This window comes from Protopterus annectens, chromosome 10.part0, assembly GCF_019279795.1.
Source record: "Protopterus annectens isolate FY-2018-M chromosome 10.part0, PAN1.0, whole genome shotgun sequence".
NCBI lineage: Eukaryota > Metazoa > Chordata > Ceratodontiformes > Protopteridae > Protopterus > Protopterus annectens.
This window is the reverse complement of record NC_056744.1, coordinates 1,753,383,253-1,753,402,581: the sequence shown is the minus strand read 5'-3', so window position 1 is coordinate 1,753,402,581 and position 19,329 is coordinate 1,753,383,253. Positions and strand designations below refer to the sequence as shown.

General features: G+C 37.8%; 1 protein-coding gene across 3 annotated transcripts in view; it reads right to left on the bottom strand.

Moving 5' to 3' along the window:
- Nucleotides 1-19,329, bottom strand: part of LOC122813975 — a 602,906-nt gene that overhangs the window by 130,012 nt on the left and 453,565 nt on the right. The window lies entirely within an intron of this gene.

The window sequence follows — 19,329 nt, the reverse complement described above, 5'->3', positions numbered from 1 at the left end:
CCCCTTTGTGGAAAGCCTTCCACTGACCTTTTTTTTTTTTTGAGGAAATGTGCTCTTTTCTGTGAACATAATGCTGTGTTTTGCTAGGAAGCTGATCTGAAGTATCAGACTGTCATTTCTTGTCAGGGAATGTTCTGTGGGAATACTTATGTGAAGGCCTACATAAAAAGTATTACTTTTTTTTTTTTTTTTACTTTTTCCTGCTGGTTTTATGTATGGGGCAGAACTTGGTGCTTGCACAGATGACAGTGCTTTTTTCTTACCTCTACCTGTTTCTGCCTTAAAACATTACCAACTTTCTGAGGCTCTGCTTTCCGTCTTTAGCACTACATCCTCAGCTGAACCTGTGGAGCAGTTGCCAGTCTTTATAAGAAGACAATAATCAGAGAGTCTAGGTAGCTCAGTGTGTAGCAGTTAGCATTGTCACCTCACAGCAAGAGGTTCTTCTGTTTGATTTTTGTCTGGGGTGCCTTCTGTGTGGAGTCTGCATGTCCTCCCTGCATTCACATGGGTTTCCTCTGGGTGGTCCGGTTTCCTCCCACATTCCAAAGATATGCAGTAGGTGGATTGGACACTCTAAATTGACACTAGGCATGAGTGTGTGCATGTGAATGTATGTGCTGCACATTCTGAGGAGGGTTGGGCCTTGGGCTGGCAATCTGACCCTGTAAAATCCATAACTGCTACAGAAAAAACAAGTGCGGAAAGGTGCTGGTTGCCTGATGCTGCATAAATGGGAAAGAGAGAGACAGTCAAGGAGTCTATGGGTATCAGGTCAGATCCAGTTGTGCCTCAACGACTGATGGGTGACACTGGTGTGTCCAATTTTTGTTTTTCAGACTACTAATTTCCCCTCAGCCCCTTAGGTGTAGCACTTATAGCCAGTAAGGACTTAGTGATAAACATGTCATCTGTGGCTCTAGGGATGCCCTCCATGTGCAAGGAAGAGCCACTCCTGTCTGTCACAGTGGGAAGGGGCAAGTGTTTTACATATGGAGTCTGGGTCCCTGGTGACTGTGCCTGCCTTGCATATGTCCTTTTCCAGGAAAGCTCCCAGGAAAAGGAAAGAAATTGCAAAGCATGTGGCTTCTCCTATTTCTATATTCTTGGACAGGGAAGATTTGCCAAGGAGTCAATTTATGCTTTTTCTGCTCCTACTTCCACTACCGTGAAGAAAAAGAAAAAAGGTTTCCTCACTTTCTGACTCTGAAATTCATATAGAACAGCAGGATTTGGGGGTGAATGTTGGGCTTCAGGTTTTTCTTCTCAATCTGAACTGATAAAGATCTGGAAGATTTTGTTGGACAGTATTTTAAGAAGAGAAGTACCAGCATCCTGGAAGAAAGGTGGTAGCTGTAATACCTAAAGAGGGTAAAAATTCATCTGATCCAGCTTCATACAGGTCAATTTCAATACTAAATCATGATTATAAAGTGTTCATGCCTATAATGGCTAAAAGAATTTCAAAAGTAATACCAAAATTGATAGATATGGATCAATGTGGTTTTGTGAAGAGGAGGCAAACATCTGACAATATTAATAGAACACTGATGATCCTGAGGGAAGCAGAATGTAAGAAAATACCATTGTTGCTGGTGGGTCTTGATGCAGTAAAAGCATTTGACAGAGTAACTTGGGACTTTATGAGCAGGGTAATGGAAACATTTGCATTTCCTGAAAAAATGATAAGGTTGGTTAGGAGGATATGTTGGGGATCGGAGGTGAAAATTAAAGTGGGTGGGGTCCTCTCTGATAATTTCTGCTTGATCAGAGGAGCCAGGCAAGGGTGCCCTCTTTCCCCTTTATTATCTGCATTATATTTAGAACCACTGACAAAGAAAATAAGGGATTTATAAATTCAAAGATGTAATTGGTCTGGGAGTCATGAAAAGCTGGCTCTTTGCAGGTGATATTACTTTATACCTGTAAAGCAAACAGCCTCATGTAGTGACACAGCCTGTGCATGCTCGGAATGAATAGAGGCAGTGCATGCATGCGTGCTCGGCATTCCAGTGCCGAGAAACAGAGCTGCTGCTTTGAATGGAGCTTGGGAACTGGCTTATGGAGGAAATGGGACTACTGGCTTGGGACTCTTTCAGTCCAGGTACTAGCTTTCTGTTTTTCACTGCTTATTTTGAATCCGGAGCGAACTAGGTGTGTGTGTGTGTGTGTGTGTGTGTGAAATGTCCCAGTTAACTATAACTGGTGGCTATACAGAGTAGCTCAGGTTCAAACCCTCAACCTTGGTTGCAGGTAGCAAGAATCTGAATTCCCTACCCACCACCACTTGTGAAAAGCATTCAGATTTTTGCCTCATATTTTTGTTCTGTTCTGTTCCTCATAAAATCTGTGGTTTTCTGGATTTTGAATTCACTAAATAATGACAGACATTTGCATTTCAGACTTCATATTCTTCAGAAAGTACATGGTAACACAAAACATTTTATTATAGCAATTTTCTAAGTTAATAAGATCAATATTTGAAATGTGTACCTATTTTTGGGGCTGTATTCCTCCATTATTGGCTTTGTGCAGGTTTTTTGTGCTAAGAGGTTGAGAGCTATGGTGAGAACTGAATTCACTAAATGATAGCCATTTAAGTTTCAGTCTTCCTGCCTTTCAAGAAACATCTGATTTGGCATAGTGGTATGTTGCTCTGACTGTAGTGCACAGGGTCCAGGGTTCAAGACTTGGAAGTGAAATGCATGGTGGTAGCACAACATTTTATTCTAGCGACTTTCCAAGGTTATACAAGCAATGTTTTAAAATGTGTCTCTGGTTTTGGGCTTTTGTCCCCCTGCAATAAATGTTGGCTTTTTCCAGATTTCTTGTGCTGCAAAGTTGAGAGATACAGTTGAGTGTCAAGTGGATTTTACAAGGGCCAAAGAGCTTCAGGGGCAGAGAAGTTTAGTGCTGCTTATGCTGAGTCTGCTTGCATTGTTAATAGCACAACAGGTAGCGTACTTGCTTTTGATGTAGAAGTATGTAGGTTCTACTCCCACAGTATATAGATGCATTGCAGATGCTGTACTGTGTTGTACTTTTAAAGGGGGTGGATGCTGTAGTCCTGAGACTGTCCTCTTTGGCGGAGATACCTAGTAACTATGAACCTGTTGTCAGTTTGCCATCCATTCCCTATTGCAATATTACTAGCTTATCATTTTTTTAATGTAACATGGGCAATTTATCCCTCAAGGGCAACAGGCACTTTATTTGTAGATGAAACAATGAAATATAAAGTTGTTTGCTAGCAGCAAACTCTTCATTAGTTACAAATCTCTTCAATGTGGAATTATTTAGATGACTTTTACTTCTGCAGAGATTGTGAATATTTACTGATACTGGTGGAATGTAGAAGTTTGAGTAGACTTTTATGATGGAAATGTTCTGAATTGGGCAGTTTTGTCATTATTGGTGCATGCATTTTGTTTCATTGTTTACTGGAAAAATGTTCAAAACAATAAATTTAAAACGCCCTCTAACAACTGTACTGTATTATACAAGGAATATAATTTAATACAATCAGGACAGTATATCAAAGAACACATGTATGTTTCATGTGCAAAGGGCCTATGATTTAAAAACAGCCCAAAGTTAATCTTTATCTGCCACTGGCCAGATGTATTTTCCTTGAATGTGGGTTTCAATGCTGTTTCAATGAATGTGAGTTTCCAGGGCAGAGAAGTTTTAATGCTAAGTCTATTTTCATTGTGAGGCTGCATTGCTTTGTTTAGCAGATGTCTATTAGTGTTTGTGCTGTAAAATGTAAAATAAAACTTTTAAATGAAATCCAAATCATCGCAGAAGTGAAGCGGTATGCACATTACAGTGTTTATGGTAAATGGGGTGAAATAGCCAAGCAATGGGACAATGGAATGGCTGCAGGGGGGAGGCCCCATTTGACCATGATTTTGTGAGAGGGGGAAGGGAGGCAAACTCAAAGACAGCCCCAGCTGAACTATACCTCTCAACTCTCCACATTTTCGCAGAATGAATAAATGTTTGCTTCTTATTTTTGGTTTGTTCCTCATAAAATTTGTGGTTTTCTGACAAATTATTTAGGAATGAAGTCACTAAATAATGACAAACATTGAGTTTCAGAGTTCATACCCTTCAGAAAAATGCATGCTAAAGCAAGAACTGTTATTCTATCAACTGTCTAAGTTTATACAACAGCAATTTTTAGTACTGTCTGTATGGTCCCCAAAAATATTTGCCCTTGTCCAGATTTCCTGTATTAAGAGGTTGAGAGGTACATGCAAATAAATCACTTTATAGAATTAGGTATAGCCAAACCTCTCAACTGTCCCTGACTTTGGCTCAACATGTTGCTCTCCCCCTAATAATCCCTCCGCAAAATGGCAATTTTGGAAGAAAATGCAGAGGGCTTACAAATAAGAAATAACTGAAATGATCAGAGTTATAGATTACTTTTATTTCAGAAATGCAAACCCGTGGTAGTGGTGCTGCGGTAGCGTTGTCGCCTCACAGCAACACGTTGTCCCATTCGATTCTCAGCAAGAGCGCCTTCTGTGTGGAGGCATGCGTGAATGGGCATACCTTCGTTGAAGGTTGTGCTTCAGGGCTGGTAACTCAGTACGTAAAAATCCACCACCAAACATTAGCGGACCGGAGTTCCGCTGTGGCGACCCCTAACCAGGATAAGCCAAAAGACACAACAACATGTGGATTCTCTTATTTTGTCAGCTGCTCAACTTAACAGTACTAATATTAAAGAAGGTGTCCCTTCTCTGACAGGTTCCCAGCTGTATTGTGTGGCTATTTTATATTTTTGCATCACATTTTTGGTCCGTTTTTCATAAAATTGTGGCTTTCTGGCAAATTAGTGGCAAATCATTAAAGACTGACGTTAGAAAATAATGACAGACATTTGAGTTTCATATTTTATACCCTTCAGAAAATTCATACTAATGCAGCACCTACTATTCCATTATCTTTCTAAGTTTATAAGAGGACTATTTACAAATTGTCCTTATTTTTGGGCCTTTGCCCCACTTCTATTTATGGCTTTGTCCACATTTCTTGCTCTGAGGTTGAGAGGTATGATAAATGTGTCAGGGCCATCACTGTCAGCCAGAGACATTTCAAATTGTGACATGCTTGTTGCAATCCACTCCCCCATGTAGTGACTCTGGATGTGTCCAAGCAAGGCAAGGAGCAGTTATGCAGTGTAAGTGTGCAGAGTATCCTCCCATCCAAGGTAGACACAAGTACTACAGTGGCTTTTCATCTGTCCTTGATTTTGCAGAATGTTTTGGTTTTCTGTCATATTTTTATACTGTCGATTTATGCTTATTATTCAGAAAATGCATGTTGTTGCACTGCCTGTTGCTCTGTGTTTAAGTAGCAATGCTTTAATGATCATCAATTACGCTTGTCTGAGATTGTAAGATGGAAGTAAGCTTTAATAAGCATACTGTTAAAGAATTACCAACATTGAAAGCCTTTTTGTTGTTGCCATGCAGAGAATATTTACATAACTAGATAATGTATAAGCCTTAGGTATTGAAATCCATATGACAGTATTTGTAATAAAGGACAGGATTACAGTGTTTTCAGAGGCTCACTACATTTGTTGGAAACTTGTAGTCATCTTTGTAGGCTTTACCAGTAAACTATAAATCTGCAACTGGATTACAAAACGGAACTCAGAGCCAAAAAATTTGTTGTATAATTGTAAAGCACAACAATTTATTTCAATAGGCTTTTCGTTCAGCAATGATGGCTAAACTTCCTCAGACAACAATCAAAAAACCACCACAACTTAAATAGAAACATTTAATCATGTGCTAATAACAATGAATTCACCTAATTATTTATTCAATATACATTTAATACTAAAAATTAAATATATTAAACATCAAACCACTATCAAATATAAAACATAAAACCTACAAAACTATTTTTAAAAACCTATGTTAAATAACTAGGGAAGGATTGTTATAATAATATAACACTATAACACTAAATACGGATACAAGTTCTCCTACTAGCGCATCAAGCTTCTCAATTTTAAAATACATGTTAAAGAGACCTTTTCATTCAAACCCGGGGGTTTTATATGACTGTAATTTTAATTGCCATATCAATTCCTGTCGCTCTAATAATAACTGATATGTACCTCCTTTTATATTAGGAACAATCTGATCTAATATCCTGAAGGAAAAGGAATGTGCAGTATGTTCATTACAATGTTTAGCTAAGGCATTGTCTAACTTCTTTTTCTTGATATTATACACATGTTCATATATCCTATCTTTAAATTTCCTGTTAGTCTTGCCCACATAAAATGCAGGGCAAGACTGACAGGTGGCCAAATATACAACTGACTTAGATTGGCAGTTATATCTCCCTCTCAATTTATAAGTCTTACCATTAATCAAAATATTAGTACCAGTGGCAATATACCTACAATAATTAGAAGCCTCACATTTAAAAGTTCCTTCTATTCTATGCATCCCCGTCCTATTTGTTTCCAAAATACTCTTTAAACTATTTCCTTTTCTACATATAACCATTGGTGCATCACCTAACTTTTTTATAAAACCAGTTTCAAATGTAAATACATTCCAATATCAACCTCCAAACTAAATGGAGTAATAAAACTCATTTTAAAATTACATGTTTTAGATGTAATATTCCTAGCTGTAGTCATAGATGTCGCAACCTCCATCTCTATATGGCTGGTTGCCTCTCCCCTACTCAAAATACTACATTGTTTCATTAAAATAGGCTTATATATTCCTACCCTTCTCTTATATTGCACTTCTTCAATAATTTCTCTTAACATACTTTCAGGGTATCCCCTTCTAACAAACATACCTTTCAATACATTACATTCCTTTTGAAATGCACTTTCTTCTGTTACCATACGAGCAGCATGTACCAATTGGCCCTTTACCACACTCTTTTTCTTCTGGTATGGATGGGCACTTGTAAAATGTAACATTGTGTTTAAATACATTTCCTTATGATGGATTTTAGCTACATATTGTCTTTCATTCGAATCTTTTATAAGTTCTACATCTAAATAAGCAATTTTATCATTTGCCACTTTATGGGTAAATTTTAAAAAAGTTGTAATCATATTTATTTTATCTATAAAACTATTAACCTCTGTTATGTCACCATCATACATAATAAAGATATCGTCCAGGAATCTTGTGTAAAACTTTATCCTAGGTCCCTTCATCATTAAATACATACTGATGCTCCCATTGGGCCATTACTAAATATAGAGGTGGAGGTTGCGACAGCTATGACTACAACTAGGAATATTACATCTAAACATGTAATTTTAAAATGAGTTTTATTACTCCATTTAATTTGGAGGTAGATATGATTAAATTGATTTTATGCAAAAATTGGAATGTATTTACTTTTGAAACTGGTTTTATAGAAAAGTTAGGTGATGCACCAATGGTTATATATAGAAAAGGAAATAGTTTAAAGAGTATTTTGGAAACAAATAGGTTGGGGATGCATAGAATAGAAGGAACTTTTAAATGTGAGGCTTGTAATTATTGTAGGTATATTGCCACTGGTACTAATATTTTGATTAATGGTAAGACTTATAAATTGAGAGGGAGATATAACTGCCAATCTAAGTCAGTTGTATATTTGGCTACCTGTCAGTCTTGTCCTGCATTTTATGTGGGCAAGACTGACAGAAAATTTAAAGATAGGATATACGAACATGTGTATAATATCAAGAAAAAGAAGTTAAACAATGCCTTAGATAGGCATTGTAATGAACATACTGCACATTCCTTTTCCTTCAGGATATTAGATCAGATTGTTCCTAATATAAAAGGAGGTCCATATCAGTTATTATTAGAGTGACAGGAATTAATATGGAAATTAAAATTACAGTCATACAAAACCCCGGGTTTGAATGAAAAGATCTCTTTAACATGTATTTTAAATTTGAGAAGCTTGATGCGCTAGTAGGAATATTTGTATCTGTATTTAGTGTTATAGTGTTATATTATTATAACAATCCTTCCCTAGTTATTTAACATAGGTTTTTAAAAATAGTTTTATAGGTTTTATGTTTAATATTTGATAGTGGTTTGATGTTTAATATATTTAATTTTTAGTATTAAATGTATATTGAATAAATAATTAGATTAATTAGTTGTTATTAGCACATGATTAATTGTTTCTATTTAAGATGTAGTGGTTTTTTGATTGTTGTCTGAGAAAGTTTAGCCATCGTTGCTGAACGAAAAGCCTATTGAAATAAATTGTTGTACTTTACGATTATACAACAAATTTTTTGGCTCTGAGTTCCGTTTTGTACTCCAGTTGCCGATTTGTATTTTAAAGAGTCTGTTCATATTTGGACTTTTGACTTTACCAGTAAACTAAACAGAATGCCAATCTTTCATGTGTTTGGTCCATAACATGTGCTAGTTTCTTGTTTGCTGTTCATTTTTTTACTTTGATCATGTTTTTCCATGAAACAAGTAGATAGGTGTTGTCAGGCAGCAGATCTTTTTTAGATAAGAAACATTTTTACAAGTGGGGGTATCACAGAGAGTGCTACTTTCAGCGTGTTACTTGGAACTTTTATAAAGCTGAATATAAATTAGAATTAGAACTGCAGTGTAAGGAGAAGTGGTTTGAGTTGAGTGTTGCTTGTTTTTTTATACTTGATTTTGACTGGCATTCCAGTAATGTATTTAAAAAGTAATTTATTTTTTCATACCTCTCAACCTTTTTGTTTCCATCTAGACAGTAGGTAAGCTGTCATGTAGCCAATGCACTGAAATATTTTTTTTCTTCTACACTTCATTTTGTCTTGATTGGACTCTCATAATGACGGTTTGGCACCCAGGGCAGTGTATTTAATTAAAGTCCCAGTTTTTGTGGTTTTGGTTATACCTCTGCACCTTTCTAGTTGGTCACACCCCTTCCCATTGGCCCCACCCTTTCAACTATCTTCTGCACCCCCCCCCCTTTGAGTTGAAGTCACCAGCTGCCACTGTACAAATCTCGTTCCAGGTACCACATGTATTTATTTGGACAAACACCGATAAAAGAGATAAAAAACATAAACCAGGTCAAGTGTTTTCATCTCTAGGACTTGGGACTTCTTCAGTAACCTGATTGCAAAGTTGAGTTTCCTTTTACAGACCCTTCATTTCCTCAATTAACTAATTGTCTCCAGATTTAAAGTCACAGTGTGAAAAAATGCAAAACATAAACTCTACTTAATGAATGATGAATACTACAAATAGTAATAATCACTGACAAAATACACTACACTTGAAGAAACAGAAAATTAAAAGATACAATATACTATTTGCACATTAAAAAAAAAAAAGAATACATACACTTAGCAAATTCAGAAACTGTGAACATAGTCCACCAGGTAAACTCTGTATAGAAGATAACATGTAGTATTTGCAGTTTTAAAAAGAATGCATACACTTAGCGAGTTCAGAAACTGTAAACATAATCCAACAGGTAAGCTCTGCATAAATGCAAAATGTTAAATCATAAAACAGTGTCACAAACTAGGAATACAGAAGTCCTAAGCACTTTGTCTAGTGACACCAAACTTTCTCAATGTGAGTTAAAGCTTATCCAACAACAAGTAAATCACTACCAGTATCAGATTTATAAAAAAAATGCATTAACAAAAAATGTGTTTGCAAGTAAAAACAATACAGGTCTGTGACCCAGAAAAATACTTAATCCTAAAACAACTGATTTTATAAATCCAATGCTTTTAACCTCAGTATGGGGGGAACAGAAACGTCATTACTCCCTGGTGAAGTGGTTGAACTGAGTCTCAGCTGCCAGATAAGTTAACTTTTTTATACCTGACAAAACCAGAAATAAGCATTACAGTGTTGTGGGACAATTTGAGACAGATTCAAATCTTTTTGGGATCCAAAATTAATAAAGCAAAAACAAAGGCAAACTTACATATGAATTGGTCCAGCAATATTCATATTTATGGGGACATGATAAAATAAAGTATTTAGGAGTATGGATTAAAAATGATTCTGGTGTGGCAGCTAAGGATATGTGGGAAGAGACTAAACAAAGGATAATACAAAAACTGAGAAAATGGAAGCTTTGTTATATGGATATGGATAGTAAGCTACAAGCAGTTAAAATGTTTTTAGTCTCATTAGTCTTATACATAGGTCAGGCATATTTTTATCAACCAGAGGAGAAGTTGTGGATAGCAATTAATAAAGTGCTGAAGGACTTTATCTGGGAGAGGAAGACAAGAGTCAAGTGGGATAAGCTGATTTATCCAGCAGAACAAGGCGGATTGGGATTACCCGATTTGAAGGGGTATTTCAGAGCTGCACAGTTAAGGCTGCTATATATAGCACAAGCAGAAAACTATAATTCAAAGTGGAAATGTATGATGATGAAATGGGGGGGGGGAGACAAGGAGAGACTGGGATTTTGGATGCAGGCCTTTAAGGAGAATATCGATAATCATACAGAATATTATATTCATAAAGTAGCAGAAAGTATCCTAAGAACTAAGCCAACATGGGGAATGGAGAAAGGAGATTCTGCCGATAGGGATGACTGCAATTAGGGATATAGACAATAGGCAAGAGGGGGCTGGAATATTTTGGAAAAAAATGGAAAAGGAAAAGGAACCAAGCAAATAACTAGAGAGGGAATGATGATAAAATGGGAAGATGCCAATAATTTATTTGGACTGTAGGTTAGAGATTACGTTTTCTATCAAGGATTGATATCAGAGTATAGGCAAAGAGAAAGAAATATGGGGGGGGGGTACTAAATGAAAGACCAGCACTGGTAGGGTTTTTAGTAGAATCTAGAATAGAAGCTGCCATTAAAAAGATATTGCATGGTAACTATAAGAATCAATCAGAGGAGGTTAGAAAGGATTGGGAAGAGAGACTGGATAAGCAATTCACAAAGAAACAATGGGAGGATATATGTTTGTCTCACAAATATGCAACAAAATCTAGAAGATTTAGGATTTTTTCTTGGAAATGTTTACATAGATATTTTTGTACCCCAAGTAGACTCCAGAGAATTTTTCCTCAGGTAGACAACAAATATTTTGTGTGTGACAGGGAAGAAAGAGGTAATTGGGAACATATTTTCTGGGATCATGGTTCATAGGTAGGTACTAGGATATTGGCCCTAGGGCCTATATAAGCCTAGCCAAAAGGTACCCTGGCTTTCACCACCCAAGAAAATTATTTTCCTGTGACCCTGTCGAGCAGAGCCACAGAAGTGATCCCTGGGGAGAATTTCCTATCTCCCATCCAATCATCAAGATTTTTCTTGAAGAGTGCTAATGAGGAGCTTTGTTTGATATAGACAGGTAGTTTGTTCCAGAGTATGGGAAGTCTCTGTGACAGGAATCTATCCCTCCAGCATGTTCTGTTTATTGTGATGACAAGGTTTAGGTCCCTAGAGCATGTAGCTCAGAGGGATTGGGATTTCTTTAAGTGGAGCATGTCCAACAGCTCTGGGTTTAACATAGCTTTGTATGTTAGGCAGAGATCGCCTCTGAGTAGGCGATATGCGACGGAGTAAAGCTGGAGTTTTTTTAGATGGTCTGCATAGGGCATCTGTTTGAGGCCAGTAATCCTCTTTGTGAGGTATTTCTGCGGCCTTTCCAGTTGTTGTAGATGTCTTGTGAGGTACATACCAAAAGGGGTGTTGTACTCTATAATGGGTCTAATGAGTGACGAGTAGAGGGGAACAATGACCTCTTTTTTCCTGGATGAGAAACCTTTTGTGATGAGGTGTGCCACGTAGAGAAATTTCCTGACTATTGTGGCGATGTGATTATCAAAGGAGAGATTACTGTCCACCTGTGTCCCAAGGTCTCTTATCACACTTTCGGTGTTAAGTAGACTACTGCCTATGTGGTAATTGATGGGTAGAGAGTTTTTACCAAAAGGGATGACAATGCACATTTTGGCATTGAGCTTGAGGCCATGGCTTTGACACCAGGCATCTGTCTCAGTGAGGCCCTTTTATAGGATGGTCACATCGTTAGGAGTTTTGATTATGGCTCCTAGTTTGCAGTCATCTGTGAACTTCGTTAGCCAAAGATCTTCTGTGTTAGCCTGTACTTCAGAGAAGTAGATACCAAACAGGAGAGGACCCATGAGTGAAACCTGTGGTACTCCACTTGTCACTGGTCTGAAGTTGGATTTGGAGTCTGCTACTTTCACAGTGTGGGTTCTGTCAGTGAGCCAGTTGGCAACCTATCTTGTGACATAGGGACTTATACCTAGTTTAGTGAGTTTATCTATAATTCCAGAGTGGGTGATGGTGTTGAAAGCCTTAGCGAGACATAGATAGGCTGTGTGAACCACCTTACCCTCATCTACGGCTTTGGTGACCGTTTCAAAGAAGTCTATCAGGTTTAGGAGACATGATCTGCCTTTTACAAACCCGAACTGGGTGGGGTCCAGAGTTTGGAGATTACCAATGTCTTTGTTTATAACTTCCATGATGATATGTTCCATAGCCTTGCAGATCAGGCTCATCAGGCTAATGGGGCGGTAGTTCTCAGGGTCCGTGGTGGCTCCCCCTTTGTGCAATGGGATAGCCGCTGCTGTGCACTATTCAGTGGGCACAAAGCCTGAGGTGAGGCTATGACTGAACATGGTACTTAGGTAGGGTGCCAGTTCGTTCTGTAGTTCGTGTAGAATGCAGCCTGGGATGTTGTCAGGTCCCATGGATGCTGTGTTCTTGGCTTTGGAGAGTGTGTGTTTTACCTTTGCAGCCATGATTACAGGAACTTTGCATTCTTCCAGTATAGAGATGGGCCCTTTAGGGGATGAGAGGGGGGTAAAGTTATCACTGAACCTATCTACCAGGATGTTGGCAATATCAGTTTGTTCTGTATGTTTAGTAGTGCCATTGTGCTGTAACTCAGAGCAGAAATGAGTGTTGCCATTGAGATTTTTGATAGCTATAGAATGCTTTGTGGTTGTCTTTAGAATCAGTGGCGATTTTGTTTTCGTAACTAGCTTTTCAGGATTTTATGAGGGATTTTAGCTTCTTACTGAGGCTGACCAGGGAGTTCCTCCAGTCATGGGATTTTACTCTTTTTTGCAACAGTTTCTTTCTTCAGTTGTTGAGTTTGTTTATGGCAGGGGACCACCAGATTGGATTAATTTTTTTGGAGGATAGCATCTTGGTTCTGTTAGGGATTGCACAATCCATGCACTCGTGTAAGTGCTTATAAAGTGCGTTTGTGTAGGATTCAGCAGTCATACCTCTACTGTCCGTCAGTATGGGTGTCATGAAGTTTGCCCCTTCTGTCTTAAGAAGCGTGAAGTTGGCTTTCGAGAAATTTTTTATGGTGGTTTCCCTAATGGGGGGTGGGGGCGGGATGTGGATGTCTAGGGTGATTAACTTGTGGTCGGATTTGACCAACGAGGAATTGACCTCTGGTGTGGAACACCGGTTGCCCATGTTGGCATGAGTTGGAGGATTTAAGGATTCCCTGTGGGATGCACTGTTAGAGATGCTGGGTGGGTAGATTGGTGTGATGAAGGAGATGATTTTTTTGAGTAATGATACATTATCGGAACTGCCTAGACATGGTAAGGCCTTGGTGTTGTCTAATTATGGTGGCTACCAAAAAAGCAATTACTAGAAAATGGAAATCAAAATCTAAATCAACTATAGTAGAAGTAGTGAATATAATAATAGAGATAAAACAACAGGAATTGGAATCTTTAGAAAAGGGTAGGAGCAAACTATATAGGAAAACATGGGAATTGTGGGAACAGTACATACAGTGGAGAAATGAGGTTTAAAAGAAGTCAGGACTTAAATGAGGTATGCAGTGTTTGACTGAAAATGATTGGGTAGATTATAAGTGATGTATAATGTTTGCACCGGTTGCCCATGTTGGCATGAGTTGGAGGATTTAAGGATTCCCTGTGGGATGCACTGTTACAGATGCTGGGTGGGTAGATTGGTGTGATGAAGGAGATGATTTTTTTGAGTAATGATACATTATCGGAACTGCCTAGACATGGTAAGGCCTTGGTGTTGTCTAATTATGGTGGCTACCAAAAAAGCAATTACTAAAAAATGGAAATCAAAATCTAAATCAACTATAGTAGAAGTAGTGAATATAATAATAGAGATAAAACAACAGGAATTGGAATCTTTAGAAAAGGGTAGGAGCAAACTATATAGGAAAACATGGGAATTGTGGGAACAGTACATAGAGTGGAGAAATGAGGTTTAAAAGAAGTCAGGACTTAAATGAGGTATGCAGTGTTTGACTGAAAATGATTGGGTAGATTATAAGTGATGTATAATGTTTGCAGCTGGGAGTGTGTCAGTATGGTTTGTGATGCAAAAATGCTTACAACTATGATTGTGTTGGTGTGGTTTGTTTTCATTTATATAAATGTATGATTGCCTTTTTTGTAAGTGATGGTTTAATAAAGATGTTTCTTATTTAAAAAAAGGCAGGGATTGCATAATTTATGTAATGTTACTTAGGTTATATGATATATAGCAATATATGTGAAGTATATTGTTTGTAAACGTGAACTTGTTAACACAGTTTGATTACTTTTATATAAATGCCACAAGAGATAATCCAATAAAGGTGTTAAAAAATTAATCTAAAATTAAACTAGGTTTTTCAGTGGGATCAAATGAAATCCCCATTGCTTAGCAAATGTATTACGGTTTTCTATAGCCAGCGGGTATTCCTCAGTCAGCAAGTGTTCCTCATTTTTTATCTGCTTTAGAGAATGTTTTTCTCACAGCTTGCAGTTTATCTGACAGATAACCACCTGTTCCTTAGGATGTCTGATACGTTGTACAAGGTAACTCAGACTCACAAATACTTATTTTTTAATCCTAAAGCAGTGATTTCCCTATCCAAAAATGCTTCTCCTAGACAAATTGATAATGCTAGCACTAGTCCCTCTAACAAGGATGGGAAAGCTTTTGACAAAATTGGGAAGAAAGTGTATTCTTCTGTCACTTTAACATTCAGAAAATTTAAAATGCCAGGCTCATATGTTAAAGTACTTACTTTTGTCTTTTGAGAAGATGCAAAAGTTAAATGTTACCTTCCCTCATCTGAGCAGAAAGATTCTCTGAATGTCCTTTTAGTTTCTGCTTCTCATGTGATTAAACATGGCTTAAAATGTTCTTATGACACTGCAGATACTGTTCCCAGAGTTGCTGTTCCTGAGTTAGTCATGAGAAGATTTGCTTGGTTATACTCTCAAAATCTTCTTGAAAACATTAAAACTGAAAATTGTAAATTCTCCCATGGGTAAGTAAGTTCTGTTTTGCCCTTTTGCAGCTGAGTTGCTTAAAAGGTTTAATGAGAGGGGAAAATTAATACAATAGGTAACCCAAATCTTCCAGCCTTCTTTTTTAAGGCAAATAGTTTTTTTTCCCTTCTACCTTAGCCCCTTATTTCAATAAACAAGAAGGTGCCTACAAACAGGATTTTAAAAAGCAATGTCAAGGGGGCTCCAAATGGAAAGGAAAAGTCTCTTACAACCAAGGATAGTCCCAAAAAGTCAGAACAACTATGGGCCCCCCCAGCAAGCTCCTCCTTTCCCTGAGTATTCATCTTCCCATGTGGCTTCATACTGTTTCAGACAATTATTGACATCTAGAAAATCATTCAGCAGGCGTACACTCCCTTCCAGGGGAGCTGTCCTTGCCCAGTAACGCAAATGTCCTATTTCTTCCTTTTCAGAAACAACTGCTATGTCAATGACTCCCTGAGATAAGAATTGTTATCTTACAGAGTCATTGAACAAATTCTTGCAGACCAGAGGGGCATAGGATTTTATTCAGGAATTTGTCTGGAGTTAAAGAGAGAGAAGGGACTTGGTGGCCTGTTCTAGACCTCTCTGTTCTCAATCTTTAAGTAAAGTTTCCAAAGTTGAAAAGGTTGTCCCTCTGGAATCTATTACTGCTGGTTCCTTTATTAGCTTTCATTGTAAAGTTAGATTTAAAAGAAGCTTGCCATCACATTCCCATTGGCAAGTACTTCAGACATTTGTTTAAAGATTTTCTGTATCTGGCTCACATTATCAATTCTGTGCCTTATCTTTTCCTCTATCCTCATCTCCAAGGGTATTTACAAAGTGTCTGGCTCCACAGTTGCTTATTGCAGATTCCAAGCTATTTACATTTTCCTTATTGAGATGATTCCATTATATTTGATGACTTGTTTTCCAGTTGCTGAGAGTCCATAGAAAGCATTCTAAATCTTCAACTTAGTTTGGAATTTCAAGTGAACTTACAGAAATCGTCTTTTACCCCATCTCACAGAATTGTTTTAATAGGATGTATTTTAGATTCTGTTCTGGAAGAGCTTTTCTTCCTCTATGCAAGGTAGAAATGTTCCAAAAGTTCCTCCTAAGTTTTTTCCACTCAAAACCAAGCAGGGTACATGGCTTCTATGATTCTTAATGATTCTCATAGTCAGGCTTCCCACAAAAAAACAGAATGGTACTTTTTAGGTCAGTGTGGACTCAGCACCTTCACCCATTTTTCAGGTCCCTATTTTAGGATTTGTAAGGGGGAGGGAGTTGTGGTGGGTAGACCAGTTATCTCAAAATCTAGATATCCCATTCTATCTTCTGCATGCTGTTCAGTCTGTCACCATAGATGCTTCAGACGGTTTACTATTGAAATTGCGAACATCACTCGGTCGACTGTCGTATGGTCGAACGCATAAGGTCGGAAACACAGATGTCGAAGACTTTATAATCAATCGAGGAACGGTTTTAACATGGGTCGAGGTAGGTGTACAGTATTATTCCCTACTACAACCATCTTCCCTACCTCGACCCATGTTAAAACCGTTCCTCGATTGATTATAAAGTCTTCGACATCTGTGTTTCCGACCTTATGCGTTCGACCATACGACAGTCAACCGAGTGATGTTCGCAATTTCAATAGTAAACCGCTTCAGACATGGCTTGAGGAGCTATTTCAAAAGGAGTGATTGAACAAACAAGACAGACAAAAACAAATAAATGTCAAAGAGATGCTGTAATAAACGTTTTGAAAGCCCTAAATGATCTCTGGTCTAATATTACCAGTGATGTGGTATGTACAAGTGTGCGTGGGGGGGGTATCAGATCTTACCCCCTTTGCAAATTTGCTATGATAGCCTGGGACATAGCAACTCGGATTAGTTTGACTCTTCAGGTTTCATAAATTCTTGTCAGAGGCAAGCATTGTAGCAGAAAAGCTAAGCAGGACTAAGACAGGCCCTCACTAATGGAAACTTCACCACTGGGTCTTCCAGGAATTGATCCAACTGCGGGGAACACCTCAAGTAGATCTGTTTGCCTCCTCTCAGAACAGACAACTAAATTAATTCTGCTCCAGGATTCCTTGTAAGCAGGTCAGGAAGACAGATGTTTCTCATTCCCATGGACAGGAAAATTCCTCTGCACCTTTCCATCCCTTCCACTGATATCAAGTGTTCTTCAAAAGATCCAGAAGGACTCTGCAAAGATTGTGGAGGTGACCCCCTTTTGGGACAAGCGATTTTTACCTTCTTCTGAAATTGGCCAAGGGCAATTACTGCAGGCTTGGCCACAGACTGGATTTACCTGCACAAGACAGGGGTTGTTTGATATACCCCTGTCCGAAAACTCTTTAATTGACTGCCTGGTGATATAATCTTGACACCTTTTGTCCACCTTTTTTTTTTTTTTTTTTTTTTTTTTTTGAGGATGTGCATCATGTACTGAAGGAGGCTGTTAGGAAATCATGTATATGTAAGTGGAAAAGATTTTCTAGTTAGTGCCACTCAAAGAAACAGGACTCTCTTAAGGCTTGACTGCCTCTGGCTCTTGATTATTTGTATGAGTTACTGTCCTCTGGCCTTTCTTTCTCCTCTATCAAGATTCATTTGTTGGACATCTCTGCATATCTGCCTTTGGATCCCCCTTTCTAATCATCCTCAAGTCAAACAGTTTTTAAAGGGGTTTTGTATATCTGGCTTCCTATAAAAAGGTGGCTCCTCCTTGGGGTCTTAACTGTGTGCTTGAAAAGCTTACTCTTTTTCCATTTGAACGAACCCATCAGACTGAATTGAGGTTTTTAGCATGCAGAACTCATTGCTCTGACTGTATCTGAGTTACAAGCTCTTATCATGAATCAACCCTACTTCTTTTTTTCACAAGGACAGGGTTTCTTTGAGAACTAACCCATCCTTTATGCCTAAAGTGGTTCAGATTTTTCTTTGAGCCAGTCTATAAATTTCCTTGTTTTTTCCTGATCCCCAAAACAAGGGAACAAATTCTTAGCACTCTGCATGTTCACAGGTAGCTCAGATATTACCTAGACAAAGCCCAGTCCTTCAAAAAAGCTCATCAGCTGTTTGTCTCCTATGAATAAAAGTGGAAAGCACAACCAGTGTTAAAGCAGACTATTTGAATATGATTGTCTCATGCTATTTCTTTTTGTTATTCTAAACATAATGAGCCACTTTCAAGCAGGGTTTCCAGTTTTGATTATGTTTCCTGGCATTTTTCTTTCCGGGTTATTGCCTCCTTTTTTGGGGTCAAGAAAGCATAGTGCTTTCCATACACTGTCTCTTATATGGAGATCCTCTTGAGCTCCTGACAATTAGAGCATGTGGAAAAAGCTTGCTGGTTGCAGTGGGGTAGGACCCATAAGGTTAGACTACTGTAACAATGATCTAGTTGAACATCTACTGTTATGGTATGTTTATTTACACAATTCTATTTTCTTACTATAGCCATTTTGCACTGTTTTTCATCAGCCCAAGTGCCTCCACTTGTTACTCCTAACTGTCTTCTTTAGGTTCCTTTCCTACATATTAGAGCATTATGTGCTTGTCCATTGTTTCCTTCCCTTGTTAGAGCCTGTTCCTTTGTTTTACGCTTTCTTCTCTAGTAACCCCTCTCTCAAAAAGCAGCAACACTTGCCATTCATAATAAGGCCTCAACAGTCTCTACTCCCAACCAGTATTATTCCCCATTCCCTCCTGATATCTATAACCCATGCATTTGTCATAGGAGATTATATGAGATTACTAGGCTATCACCCCAGAGGTCATTTCAAGCCTAGCCTTTTCATCCCAATGTAATACCATAGAAATGTTAGTTTAATTTCCTCTATAAACAGGCTAAAATTTCTCTCACTATTAAATCATTGTCATATAACTTGTATCTATTCTTAACAAATGTTTTCATATTATGTCTAATTTGGTATAATTATTTAAACTGTATTTGTTTTTGTATTATCTTTAAAGACTGTAAAATTATTTTTCTTGAAATGTTTTATAATATTTTG